Source organism: Orcinus orca, chromosome 11 (genome assembly GCF_937001465.1).
Source record: "Orcinus orca chromosome 11, mOrcOrc1.1, whole genome shotgun sequence".
Lineage (NCBI taxonomy): Eukaryota > Metazoa > Chordata > Mammalia > Artiodactyla > Delphinidae > Orcinus > Orcinus orca.
In genome coordinates this window covers 80140643-80155128 of record NC_064569.1, presented here as the reverse complement: position 1 = coordinate 80155128, position 14486 = coordinate 80140643, and the positions used below count along the sequence as shown (strand labels likewise).

The 14486-nt window shown below is 41.6% G+C and overlaps 1 long non-coding RNA gene across 1 annotated transcript in view; it reads left to right on the top strand.

Annotated features, from left to right (window-relative positions):
• LOC117201153 (uncharacterized) overlaps window positions 1–14486 on the top strand; it is a 546510-nt gene that overhangs the window by 52717 nt on the left and 479307 nt on the right. Inside the window, exon 2 of the long non-coding RNA XR_004483120.2 lies at window positions 6700–6743. This is a non-coding gene — a long non-coding RNA (uncharacterized LOC117201153). The remainder of the gene's footprint in view (window positions 1–6699; window positions 6744–14486) is intronic.

Here is a 14486-nt window from a genome sequence, read left to right as displayed (position 1 = left end):
TTGTACCTAAGCCTGTATTTCTTTCTTTTTTTAAAAAATATTGTTTATTTGGTTGCGCTAGGTCTTAGTTGCGGCAGGAGGGCTCCTTAGTTGTGGCATGCGAACTCTCAGTTGCGGCATGCATGTGGGATCTAGTTCCCTGACCAGGGATCGAACCCAGGCCCCCTGCATTGGGAGCACAGAGTTCCATCCACTGTGCCACCAGGGAAATCCGTAAGCCTCTATTTCTCTGGTGTGTTCTTAATAGAACCATCCAGGACTTTTTTTTTTTTGCAAATTTCTACTTAGCTGCTAAATCTCCTTGATTCTTACTGTGACCATCAGGTTATTAACTCTCTCTGCCTCAGTCTTCTTGTCTGTAAAATAGGTGTAATGATACTGCCTACCTCAGGAGATGTCACGAGATTCCTACTATCTTGTGTTCTTTTGTGTCTTCTCACAAGTTTACGACTGTTTTAACCTCCCCTGTACTTTTTTTCCCCATATTGTTGCCATGTAACTCTCTCTGGAGTTAGTTTACTCTCAGGTAAATTAGTATCAATCATAAGATAGCAAACATAAGATACTAAAGGCAACTCTCTGGTGGTATTCTTCTCTGAGGGTGGGGGGATGCATATCCCTTTCCCAGTTAATCTTTTTGTGATCATATACAGCATCCAATATATTCTTTACATCTTATTAAACCTCTCTATAGGGTTTTCCCTGGAATGGTGTCCTTTGGAATTTCATCCCCTTTATCTGGTTAAGTTCCTAGATTAGCTTAGGTAAAAAAGGATAATGATAATGTTCATAATGTTCATAGCATCTCATATCAATTGGCCACAATCCATGTTCCAGGCACTATGCCAAACACTTTATGTGCCCTATGTCATTTGATCCTCATCAAACTCTTGTGTAATATCTCCATTTTGCAGATGAGGAAACTGAGGGTTAAGGAAGTCAAGCAACTTGGTGTAAGTCATACAACTAGAAAGTGGCTTGTGGACCTGGGCCCGCTCACAGTATACTGACGTCAGTCCTGTGCTGGATTGTTCTAAAATGTGTTTCCCCAGTGAGAGATGGAATATACAAACAGACAAAGGCCAGACCGTTTATAAAAATCAAACTCTGACCCACAGTCTGCAGCAACCAGCCCAGGAAACCAACCCATTATCAACAGTTACCAGCCCAGGACACCAGCCTGCTGTCTATCAGTCACACTTGCAGGAAGTCGGATCACTATCTCTAGCAAGTGGTCCAGGAAGCCAAACAATAGCCTCTGGAGCGATTGGCCTCACATGGCCAAGCTTAATAACTGACAGTGTCCCTAATTTTTGTCCCCACTTCTAACTTAGGACCAATTAGAGAAAGCCAAATATACACCCATAACCAATCACATAGGATGTTCCTCTTCTGGTTAGGCTGCCTACAGCTTCCCCATGCCAACAGCTTCCAATCAGGGCATCCCTGAAGCCTTCTCATTTTTCCACTGTAAAGCTTTCTCACTCTTGCCTGCCTTTGGGTCTGCCAAATGTAAGCGATAGTGGCCGACTCCCTTGCTATATAGCAAGCTCTGAATAAACAGGCTTTGCTTGTTCTCATCTGATCAGTCTTCATTTATTTCCACACTGGTCACCGTGTATTTTCTCTGGGCTATGCTAATTATTTTTCATGTTCCACACCAATCTGCTTTCCATGCTGATTTAAACAGGTTCACGTGTTTTTTTTGTTGCTGTTTTTTTAATTTTGAGTTGGCATTGCAACTGCAGAGAATTCTCAGTTTGTCTGTCTGAAATTGCTCACTGTGCAGACTTAAAGCACTGTGACTTCATCAGTTGATCAATTGTATTTCTATCACTTTAGCTATTTCTGTTCCAGTTTGCTACTGAACTGACCTCCAGTTCTCTCAAATGTCCACTTGGGTCATTGCATAATGTCTTCATCTTTGCTGCTGGACAGAGGATTTTTTCTTTCTTTTTTTTTTTTTGTGGTACGCGGGCCTCTCACTGTTGTGGCCTCTCCTGTTGTGGAGCACAGGCTCTGGACGCGCAGGCTCAGCGGCCATGGCTCACTGGCCCAGCCGCTTCGCGGCATGTGGGATCTTCCCAGACCGGAGCACGAACCCATGTTCCCTGCATTGGCAGGAGGACTCTCAACTGCTGTGCCACCAGGGAAGCCTGGACAGAGGATTTTTAAACAGTTGACAGGCATTTTTGAAAAAGAAAACAACCTTAGTCCTGAGCATTCCAGGTCTCCCCCACTTCTCGGAAATCTTCTGCCTTGTGGCTGCTTCCTCAATCACATGACCTATGTCTTTCCTTCTCACTCTGCCAGAAGCTGGCCCAGGGATTAGAAACAGTCTAGCTGCTGCTCACTCTGGGATTTTTCTGTCCAACTAGTTCACGTGTCTTCTAATACCACTAGGTGAAAAATGAAATTGGTGTAAATCTGGGTGGGTAGCATCTCAGCTAGAAAGTGTGGATTTAGTCCTAGATTGTCTTACTTGTCAGGGTACCCACACTTCATTCTGGGCTGTACTGGTTCTGTAGCATGGGCCACTTCATGAACACTTATTATGTGTCAGGAATTGTGTTAGGGACTAAGGAAACAAAGATGTATGAGACTCTGGTCCCCAGGTAGAGAGGTGCTGAACACATAAAAGACAGAAGACAATGCAGGGTCTTACATTCTGAGTGTGGGATTAGCTACTCCTCTGTGTTGGCACCAACAACAGCGGGTCTCGGGCAGTCCTAGAACTTGTCTCAGTGTAGTGTAATTGAAGGCACAGCACCATTTACCCCAGTGGACCGTGATTCCTTGAGGACAGGGACCAATTCTGGCACACCTGCTGTGTTGTCAACACCTCAGCTGGTACCTGGTTCCTTGCAGGCAGGTGAAGAGTATGAGCTATTTGGTCAAAGAGAAGCAAGTTCAAGTCCCAGCTCTTCTACATAGTGATTACTGGAATTGGGGCATGTTACTAAGCCTTTCTAAGGTCCTGTGTTTTCATCCGTAAAATGGGGATAATAATAATTATAGCAATTCTTTCTACCTCATAGATCATTTCCACATCATTGGCGCATATGAAACACTCAATAAATATCTTCTGCTACAATTATGAATTCAATTGCCTTGAAAGTCCCAGTGATATGATGATACTCCAGAGTGGAGAGGAAGGAGGGATTGCTGGAGTAATCTTGAAAGTTGGGAGTTTTTCTGGGGTGGAAGCCAGGCAAATCCATCCCAACGTTACGTGGCACTAGAGCCATTGATAACACTACGTGGTACTTCCGAACAGCACACGGTAAAATAAAGCATCCAGTTAATAACGGGGGTATGAAGAACATGAATTCATGACTTAAAACAAAGACTGAAACGTTTGAGAATTTCTGTTCCACGTTGCAAGTGTTGGTAATTACCTTTCCACAGACGCAATGCAGAATCCTGATTTATTAACTGGTGCTTCAGAAAAAAGGTCTTGGTTATGGGGAAAGTTGAATAGGGGTTGCTGATAAATTCTAGGGAAGAAAAGAATTTAGCTAAATACATTTCATAGGGGAGAAAACTAGGAGAGGCTCTAAGCTTAAAATAGTCCCATTTCACATATCAATGCTGTGAATCTTAATTTCCCCAAATGAGGATAATACCTTGTTGTGGGAATTAAATGAGATAACAAATGTGAAAGCACCAACACAATGCCTGATATCTCTTGAATGCTAGAAGTAGTTGAATATTATTTTCCTTTTTTTGTTCTCCTTGTGGCAGAAAAAGTAACATTTGGAAAATGTATGGTATACCAGAGTAGTTATCCCAAGATGGGAAATGAACGCATAAAAATAAAAATGGTTGTTTTACTCGGGAATAGTGTGGCTGAGTTTGCTGATTATCCTTTAAATCCATTCTCCTTTTCTCCTGCTGTGATAGAATCCCTTGTTAGATGGACCCATGGCTGTTTGGAATAATGACATCATTTTCCAGCCTCTTTTGTAGGAAGTGTGGCCACGGATGATGGGCCACGAGGGGGAAGTGGGGTGTGCCATCTACCGTATGTTTTCTTAAAGAGAGATTATGTGCTCCCTTCCTTCTCTTCCTCCTCTGCTGCCTGGAATGTTGATGTGATGGCTGGAACTGCATAGGGCAGTCATCTGGGCTCCAAGGTGTGGGCCTCCTTAAAGGATGGAGGAGATTGGGTCCTTTATGACTGTGGAGCTGCCAACTCAGCACTGGACTGCCGATGCTTATTGGAGACAGAATACACTTCTATCTTTTCAGAGCCACTGTTGTTTGGGCTTTTGGTCACTTGCAGCAAAAGCGAATCCTAAGAATTATTTCATCATTGATACGGTCACTGAAAGACATGGCTTTAAAGGGACCTGAATATTTTAGGAGACAAAGTCTAGGCCCAAAAGGAATATGAATTCCTCACAAGAACTTATTAAAAAATTCCATCCCATCAAAATAAGTAAGGAAAACAACCAAGCCTATTGGTTTCCTGTACAAGGCTGGCCAAGCCAAAGCTTTGATTTCACATTTTCACCAATGAAGAAGACATAGATAGTGTCATTGTGCACAGGTTACTGATTTCTGAACTTCTGCATCATTTTGGACCATGGCAGTCTAGAATTGCTAAGAATCCTGATGAGAGTAATCATACACTAATAAGACTTCCCTTTAGACTAGATTTTGGGATCATTAGTGATAGCACAAGAATCATACATATATATATATTGATGTTTGTACTAAAACATGTATTTTAAAAATTAAAAAAATGCTTTACCCACAGCATAATCCTATCACTTTGCATTTGCATCTTATTACTGAGAGTTTAGTAATTATTAATGATTTGATAAGATTCAAAAGAAATTGGTGTAAGGACTCTCCCCTCCCCTAATCTCCATAATAATAATTTCCCCCTATTTATCTGCTGTCCACAGTGCATTGCTGGCTCACCTCTTAGGGAATGAACCCATCTTAATTGTAGTACCAGATATCAGGAGGTGTTAGTTAATCTGGAGGCCACGGTCAGTTGAAGTTATTTTGTTACGAGTCTTCCCTTCATGTGTAGCTCTTAGCTGATTTGTGGCTTAAGTGTCTCTTTAAAAAATACCGTTTTTTAATTAAAATTTTAAAAATTAAGGTATAATTGACATATAACATTATATTAGATTTAGGTATACAACATAATGACTTGATATTTGTATCCATTATGAAACGATTGCCACAGTAAGTCTAGTTAACAGTCATCACCATAAGTAGTTACAATTTTTTTCTTGTGATGAGAACTTTTTTTTTTAATTAATTAATTTATTTATATTTATTTTTGGCTGTGTTGGGTCTTCGTTTCTGTGCAAGGGCTTTCTCCAGTGGCGGCGAGCGGGGGCCACTCTTCATCGCGATGCGCGGGCCTCTCACTGTCGCGGCCTCTCCCGTTGTGGAGCACAGGCTCCAGACGCACAGGCTCAGTAGCTGTGGCTCACAGGCTTAGTTGCTCCACGGCATGTGGGATCTTTCCAGACCAGGGCTCGAACCCGTGTCCCCTGCATTGGCAGGCAGACTCTCAACCACTGCGCCACCAGGGAAGCCCTGATGAGAACTTTTAAGACCTCCTGCTTAGCAGCTTTCACATATACAATACGGCATTATTAACTGTAGTCACATGCTGTATATTATATCCCCATGACTTATGGAGGTCATAATTTTTTTTGTGTGTGTGTGTGGTACGTGGGCCTCTCACTGCCGCGGCCTCTCCTGTTGAGGAGCACAGGCTCCGGACGCGCAGGCTTAGCGGCCATGGCTTACGGGCCCAGCCGCTCCTCAGCACGTGGGATCCTCCCGGACCGGGGCACGAACCCGTGTCCCCTGCATCGGCAGGCAGGCTCTCAACCACTGCGCCACCAGGGAGGCCCTGGAAGTCATAACTTTTGACAACCCCATTTCACCCACCCCCGCCACTAGTCCCTGCCTCTGGTAACTACCAATCTGTTCTCTGTATCTATGAGCTCAGTTTTTTTTTAGACTCCACATATAATATCATATGGTATTTGTCTTTCTTTGTCTGACTTATTTCACTTAGCATAATGCCCTCAAGGTCCATCCATGTTGTTGCAAATGACAAGATTCTCTTATTTCTTTTTCATGGCTGAATAATATTCCATTATGTATATATACCACATTTTATTTATCCTTTCATTCATTGATGGATGCATAGGTTGTTTCTGAAGCATCTTTTAATAAGGAGATCCACAGAAGTTATTCAAGCAACTGATGGGGTTAGCTTTGTTTCCTACTTCTTCTGTGAATACTTTCTTTCTCTAATACTCCAGCTGCTAGTAGTTTGAAATGACTTTCACTAGCTGTAGCTGGTACAGCTCAACTGGCCCTTAAACAGTACTTTATATTTTAAAGTTTACATTCATGACTTTATTTTGTTTCATTATAGCCAATTCAGTGTCCTTCACATAGTAGGCATTTAATAAATGCTCGTTTATTTATTATCCAGTGGCTTTGTTGGCTCAGAATGGGTAGTGGTGTGGACTGGGCTTAGCTGTAGTCATATCTTAAGTATACGTGGATCCTAATTTCAGAGTGAAGTTTTTGAATTTTGAATGGTTGACTTACCACAAATGTGACTTGCAAATAATCACTTACCAACTCAGTAAGGCAAATGGTTACTAACAGCTTGGTTAGTAAATTCTTGTGTTTTTTTTTTTTTTTTTAAAGAAAAATGTATATTGAAGAGGATTAATCATACTTCTGAATACAAGGTAAATTATCATTGCTGTTTCATGCAAGGCTCCTGTTGTTTGTCTGAATTTATTCCTTTTTATCCCATTCCCATTCCATTCCCTATAGACAGTAATTCTAATGTGTTTCATATATATTTCTTCTTTGTGTTTCTAAAAAGTGTAATAGTAAATAACACCTGTATAGAACCTACTGTGTGCCAGGTTCTCTTCTAAGCCCTTTATGTGTTATTATCAAATTCTCATAACAATCTTATGAGTTAAGAACCTTTATTAACACCATTTAATAGAAGAAAGAACTGAGGCACAGAGATGGTAAGTAACTTGCCTGAGGTCACTCAGCGACTAAGCAAAGAGGTTAAGATTTGAACCCGCGTCCCCCGCATCGGCAGGCGGACCCCCAACCACTGCGCCACCCAGGGAAGCCCGTATATGCGTTTTTAATTTATGTAAATGGTATTGTGTAAATGGCACAGCTGTAAATCTCAGTTTGTTTCGTCTTTCACTCAGCACATTGCCTTTATGAAGAACCTATGTTTCTTTGTCCACTTATGATCCATTCCTATGATGGCTGTACCCCAGGGTGAACATCTATCACATATTGCCTTTCTACTGTCCCAGTGATGATACTGCAATTTCCTGCCTTTACAAATAATGCTGCAATGAACATCCTCCCTCCGGACCTATGGGAGAATCTCTTTGGGGTATAAACAATGATTTTCCTTTATGTACTAAATGTGTGCCTCCTATGAAACAGGAGCTGGTAAATTTAGAGCCCTTTTCTGAAAAAGTTACTCATGTCATTGCAATCATGTCTCAGGCAGTGTTCCAGATGTAGGATCACCTGAAGGTGGAACATAGATAATCATTTATATGAAATCACAATCTCTTTATTTACTAAATAATCACTTTGTAAATGTTTATTCATGCCACTCACATGCTAGTAAGTATTGGAGGGGTGACACAAGGATGGCTGAGATGTCCTTGGTTCCAACATAGTGAAGCAATTAAGCATATGGACTTGGATTTGCAGTGACATGGGTGCAGAGACCACCTCCATTACCTGTACCTGTGTGAACTTGTGTGCAAGTTTTTTAAACCCTCCAAAGTCAATTTTATCATGTTTAAAGTAGTGATAATAGTAGGTTGTTGTGGGGATTAAATTCTTCATGTTTAAAATGGGGATAATTGTTGTTTGTTGTGAGGTTTAAATGAGATAATGTATGTAGAGGGCCTAGCACAGAGTCTGGCTGTAAGTAAGTGCTCATAAAGATGGAATAATCCCTGTCCTCAAGAAGCTCCCAGCCTAGCTGGTGGAGGAGTCAGATGTTGACTCAGATATTCACAATGCAGTATATAAGGATTGTGACAGCAGCAGGTACAAAGTGGGGTAGGAGCACAGAGGTGAGGACTTTGAAGAAAATATTAATAATTACCATGTCTACCTTGTCTTCCATATCTACCTTGTTTAAAACACTTCCATATGTTATTTAATTTTATTCTTGCCTTCTAAGGTTCTAAGGTGGTTATCACTATTTCCACTTAATAGAAGTAGAAACTTCTATTAAGGCTCAAGGACACTTGTCACTCAAAGTCACTCGGCCAGTTGTGGTGCAGAAAAGATTTGAATCTCTCTCTGGCTGACGCCAAAGCCTGTGTTTGTCTCAACGACACTGAAGAGGAGCTGGCATTTGGTCTGGATTGTTAAGGATGAGCAGGCAGCTCTAGGTGGACAGAGTATGCAAACATTTTTCTTGGTACCTGGACCTCTTAGTACCTTCGGGGTCTTTCCAAAGAATGATAATTTTTATAAATTCATCGACATCCCATATGTTTACGCAGAATTTACTCAGGCTGGATGCTAGAAATGCAAAGACTAAGAGATAAGGTCCCTGTCTTCCAGGGGTTATAATGCCATCAGACAGATTGGCTGTGTCCATATACACCACCCAAAACGAGATGGGTAATGATACAAGGTTGCTAAATTACATTCCAGGAAAATGATACCGGTATCCAGTGAGCCCAGAGGAGGGAGCGATCACTGAGGCCTCAGTGGTCAGAGGCAGCACTGAGGAGTAGGTGGGGCTCAATTGTGCATTGAAACAAAGAGGGTATTGTGTTGGGCACTGCAGTAGGCCTGGCAGTGTCATGTCTTATGCAAGAGTTGCACTTAAAAGAGGGGCATATAAACATAAATTCATGGAAAGTTAGATTTTACTCTTAAAACTCCCTTAAATAGACAAGAAAGTGTAGGCTCTTGTATTGACTCTGTGGTGTGCATGCACCTTCTGTCTTCAAGCTCAGCACAATCACTTTTCCCTGCAGAGTTAGCACAGATTGCTATTTCTTTGGACCACAGAGCCTCTTCCACCCCTCAAATTTCTATAGTTGGCTTGTGTTTGGGATGGTGTTGAACAAAAAATAGCAATGCTTTAACCACTAGAGTCAAATTGTTGAGGCAAGATGCTTGTAATATTGAGAATGAGGCAACTAAAGGTTGGTGCAGGACAAGGAGGCGGTCCTTTGCCTCTGTGGCCACCTCTTTGGTGTCTCTAAGCTCCATCTCAATTTCCTGGAGGACAGAGAAAGACAGAGACGTGACTGCATCTGCATTTCTGATGCCCAAGCTAAGTTGATACAAAAGCGAGGCTGAGGTGCTGGTATTCGGTTTGAGAAGGAAGAATAGTCAGCAGTGGAGTGAACGTCACTCGAAAGGAGACACAATCTGTGTGTATCTGATGTGCCATACAGTGGAATGGAGGAATGACTAGGGTGGTGGAACGATTGTATAAGGCTGAATTCTCCTAAGTTTAACTTATCTAAGATGTGACATTCATGTAAAAGTGGAAAGATGGGAATTCATGTGGGTATGTAGGTCTGGGTTTGCTGGAAGAAGAGGATTTGGGGAGAAATAGAGATACATTTGGAAAGGGACCAGATGGTGGAGGACTATGATGTGTGGGATACATGAAGGTGTCCTGGTGAACCGCTGATCTGTTCCCCTATGGGGACTCCACAGTTCTTCACACACTCTTGGTTGACCTGGATGCTTAAGCCTAGCAGGTTAAGAGAACAAAATCTTTGGAGTCATAAGCAAAATTATTTTCTTTCTCCTGTTTTATTTATTTATTTATTTGCCTAGTTCCGGAAAGTAGGAACTTCCACCTTGTGGAAGAATGGAAAACTTGGGAAGAAAGCCTCTGTCCTTTTTTCCATCCCCTTCCCTGGCTGGGAAGAGGGTCATGATGTGTGAAAGTTCAGTCCTTTTGAACCATAAACTCAGCAGGGAGGTTCTGCCCTTTGGAAGGAAACCTGGGGTTCTGGCTGGCAAGTCAGTTCTGTCAGAGGTCAAGGCAAGTTCTCCAAGGCAGCCTTTTTTGGAAATAAATCTGATCATTTCAGATCTGCTGATCTAGGTCTATCTGGCTCCTCAGTGGGTTCAGAACCCATCAGGGAAGAGGTATGATTAATTATTATCATCCCTTAAATCCTAACATCCACGTCAAGGTAAAAAATCCTAATTTTGAGATTCTTTGGAATTTTTTTCTTCTTCTCTCCCTTCTTCTTCAGAAACATTTACCAAACCGAGTGACCATTGTGAGCCTGGCCCTTTGGTTAAGTGGTTTGTCTTTTCTTTTGAATAAAGTGGTTGGCCCCATACACAGTGTCTAGGGCCACAGGCAGCCCAATTGGCCCCATGTGGCCACAAATAAAAGACACTTTTATATAATGAGCACATGAATCCCAGGGCTATAAAGGACTCTGCAGATCATATGTACAAATACATGGACATGTGAGTGCACATTCATGTGTTCACACACCCACCACATGCACTATATATATATATATATATATATATATATATATATATATATATATATATATTTTTTTTTTCCTGTCTTAATCCTGGGGTCCATATATATGGGACTATGCAAAGCACACACACACATACAGAGCAAACCTCTGGACCCATGCAAAAACACACACCCAGACCCTGGGCAGCTCAGCCTTTGTGTATAAGCCCCTACTACTGTGGACCACTCCCCCACCCCCAGGAAGCACTCCAACAAAGAAGCACCTGCACCCAAGCCAGACATCTTTATTTTTTTTTGCCTTTGATTAAGTCTCACAATAAGATGGCACACCAAGGGGCACAACATTAGTGTCATTAAAGTGAACATTTCACAAGGAGTGTTGCCCGAACTGAGATGCTTCTGATGTTTTTATTTTCACTGAATCTTTGAGGCCAGCAGACAGGAAAAAATGACTGTGGCCCGGGCTTGAGGAGGCCAGCTTCACCTGAGAGGCAAGCTGGTCAGGCTACTCTAATTCCCTTAAGAAAAGGTATGGGAGTTGAAGTGCTGTGTGCGTAATCAACAAACAGAGATCACAGGCTGAAATACAGATACCATACTTGACATAATATTAATATAATTACAGGGAGAAAGTCGACTTTCAAAAGTGCAGAAACACAGCTAAATTTTTTTCCCTTCATAATATATCTGCTTTTTACAATGGTGGATTTCCATGATTTTCCCTTCAAACACCCACACATATATGCACATGCACATGCACACACACACACGGATATTTCTGCTTCAGTTCTTTTTAAAGTCAAATCTAGTACGAATAGTTTGTTACTAAAGGAATCCTTTGCATGTATATATTTGGTGAATTTGGAGCTTTCCAGACCAAGTGCTTTGCTAAAAATGGCCACAGCTCATAGATGAGACACGACACTCCTGTTAATGTCATTAGCAAGCAGAACAGGAGCATCTACAAAGCTCAGAGTGAAGAAATGATACCCGGGGGGAACCACATGAGGCCAAATAAATGTGAGGTGGTTGACTGTTTTCATCACCACCTGTACAGCAGGCTGGTGCCCATTTGTAAGGAGCTGCCTTGTGCTGACGGGAGGGGGCAATCAGACGACTCCGAGGCAGTTTCCGTTGTCCTCAAACACACATCATCTCCAGGAACAAAGCCCTGGGTCACACTGTTTGTCCTGAAGAAACTCCTGATAAATTTTTCTTTTTAAAAAATCCCCTTTTCTTTGATTAGCTGTACTAAAAGCTTTTCCTTCTAAATATATGTCCTTACACATCAAAAGCCTGAGATGAAAAATTCATTATCGTGTGCAAAGAATAGTGTCTCTCTGTGACTTCTTATCTGTTGAACTGGATGTTATGAAGTCTCTTTGAGGGCTCTGATAGCAACTAGAATACACGGCCTCTTAATGGCAAACATGTTCGAAGGCGTAATTGCGGGGTGTAGGCTGGGCTGACCAGCACATTCTTCCAGACTGACCGGATAGCCACTGGGTTGTGTGTATGAAGGAAGCTTCCTCTGCTTTATCCTGTTTCAGTGGAAATGACACTGATATCAAGTGACAAACTGTTCCTAGGGTGGATTCTAGAAACCTCTATCCTTGTCATCTGGGCTGGATTTACAAGCAGCTGTCTTCTGTTGTTTGACGTTCTAAAATCAAAATTGTGGGTAGGGCCATAAAAACAACAGCGTAGCGTTAGATGGGGGACAGTCTCCAAACACCTGAAGTGACAGAGTATGACTTTCTAGTTAGAATGAGCTGCAGCATATTTGAATTCTTGAAAAGCTTTTAAATTGTGGTAAATTTTGTTTTAAAGAAAACTAAGTAGTTGAAAGACAGTGATCCTGATTAAAAAACTTATTTGAGGGCTTCCCTGGTGGCGCAGTGGTTGAGAGTCCGCCTGCCGATGCTAGGGGACACGGGTTCGTGCCCCCGTTCGGGGAAGATCCCACATGCCGCGGAGTGGCTGGGCCCGTGAGCCATGGCCGCTGAGCCTGTGCGTCCGGAGCCTGTGCTCCACAACGACAGAGGCCACAATAGTGAGAGGCCCACGTACAGCAAAACCAAAACAAAAACAAAAACAACTTATTTGAGTTAAAAGTTATAATTCTGAGGGAGGAATGGGGAACTATTTTTTCGTGGGTACAAGGTTTCAGTTTTGCAAGATGGAAAGAGTTCTGGAAATGAGTGGTGGTGATGGTTTTTCAGTATGAATGTGCTTAATGCCAGTGAACTGGACATTTAAAAAGATTAAGATGCTAAATTTGATGTTGTGTATATTTCAGCACAATTAAAAAAATAAAAACTATAAAATAATTCCTTGATAAGTGCTGGTGATAGAATAAATATAGGTTTTCTGTGTGTGCTGCATTGAAAGTCTTGACCCCTAAATATCATGCTTCTTTTATCTTACAGTAACAGTTTGATCAGACTCTCTAAAATTGGCTTATTAATGTTGCTCTGTGGATAAACTACTGAATATAAGCTTGTGCAATTGCTAATGTGATCTTTTGTTTTAACCTGATGTAAACTGTGGTACTCTAACCAACCCGCTGCAGAGCACAGGCTCCGGACGCGCAGGCTCAGCGGCCACGGCTCACGGGCCCAGCCGCTCCGGGGCATGTGGGATCCTCCCGGACCGTGGCATGTCTCTCATTTTAAGTCAGCTGATTTGCTACTCATTTATCTTTAAAAATAAAACCTTTGGCTTTTTTTAGTTTCTTTCACTATGTTAGTGAGTTACATGTCACAATACTGTCTCTCTTCATGAAACACTTTAACCTACACATTTTATGTGTTGACTTTTCAAAGAGAACTGTTTTGCCAATTGACAGACTTTTGGGAGGAGAGGGAATCACCACTGAGATGAAGCCAGGAGCTCTGGTTTTGATTTCCAGCTTTGTGAATTACTGGCTTATTTCTTAGAGTCTCTTTCCTTATGTGTAAAATGGAAGCAATAACTACCCTACCTGTAGGGCTGTTGAGAAGTTCAAATGACATAGTAATAAGACCTACAATTTATTTAGTGCCTACTATAGGTTAAACACTGTTCTAATTAATTTATGGATATCAACTAAATTAGTTAACCCTCCCAATAACATTGTGGAACTATTGTCATGTCCATTTTACAGATGAGGAACCAAAGCACAGAGAGATATGGAAAGTATCCAAGGTCACAAAGCCAGTCCATGATAGAGCTTGAGTTTGAACTCAGGCAGTCTGATTGCTGAGGCTGTTCTTAATCACAATACTATCCTGCCTCTATACAGAGGTTAAAATGCAATGCGAACTACTTTAAAGCATTATATAAAGTGAAATGAGTGAGCAGAGTTGACTTTTTCTAGGTTTACTTTCCAAGCAGAATGTTACAAATGCTGGTTCTGTGTTCATTTGATCCCCTCAGCAAATCTCCTTTCAGTTCAGAAGCCCCAGTTTACCAAGGATGTAAACAATGTGGAACATCTTCATAGCATTTATTATTCTTGCAATATAAATACTTATCTGTGTAATTATATGTTTGATAGGTTTGCTTCTATACTCTAAACTCCATGAGACCAGGGACAGTGTACAGAGCCTGTTATCCATGATCTTCTCCCAAACTAGCACAATGCTCAGAACAACTAGGTGTTTAATAATAATGAGAGCTAATATTTATTGAGAGTTTATCACATGCCTGGCACAGAGGGCTTTATATAATATCAACTCATTTAATGCTCACAACAACCGCATGAGGAGGGTAATATGATTATCACCTCCATTTCACAGATGAAGAAACTGAGGCTCAGAGCACTTAAGTTAGTGTCCAAGGTCATGCAGTAGTAAATTGTAGAGTCTGGACTGCAACCAGCCTGTCTGACTTCAGAGCCTGTACCCTGTTTCAGTTCCTGATATATTAGAATAGCTAAAATCTGAATCCTTTTGAATATGGAATTGGA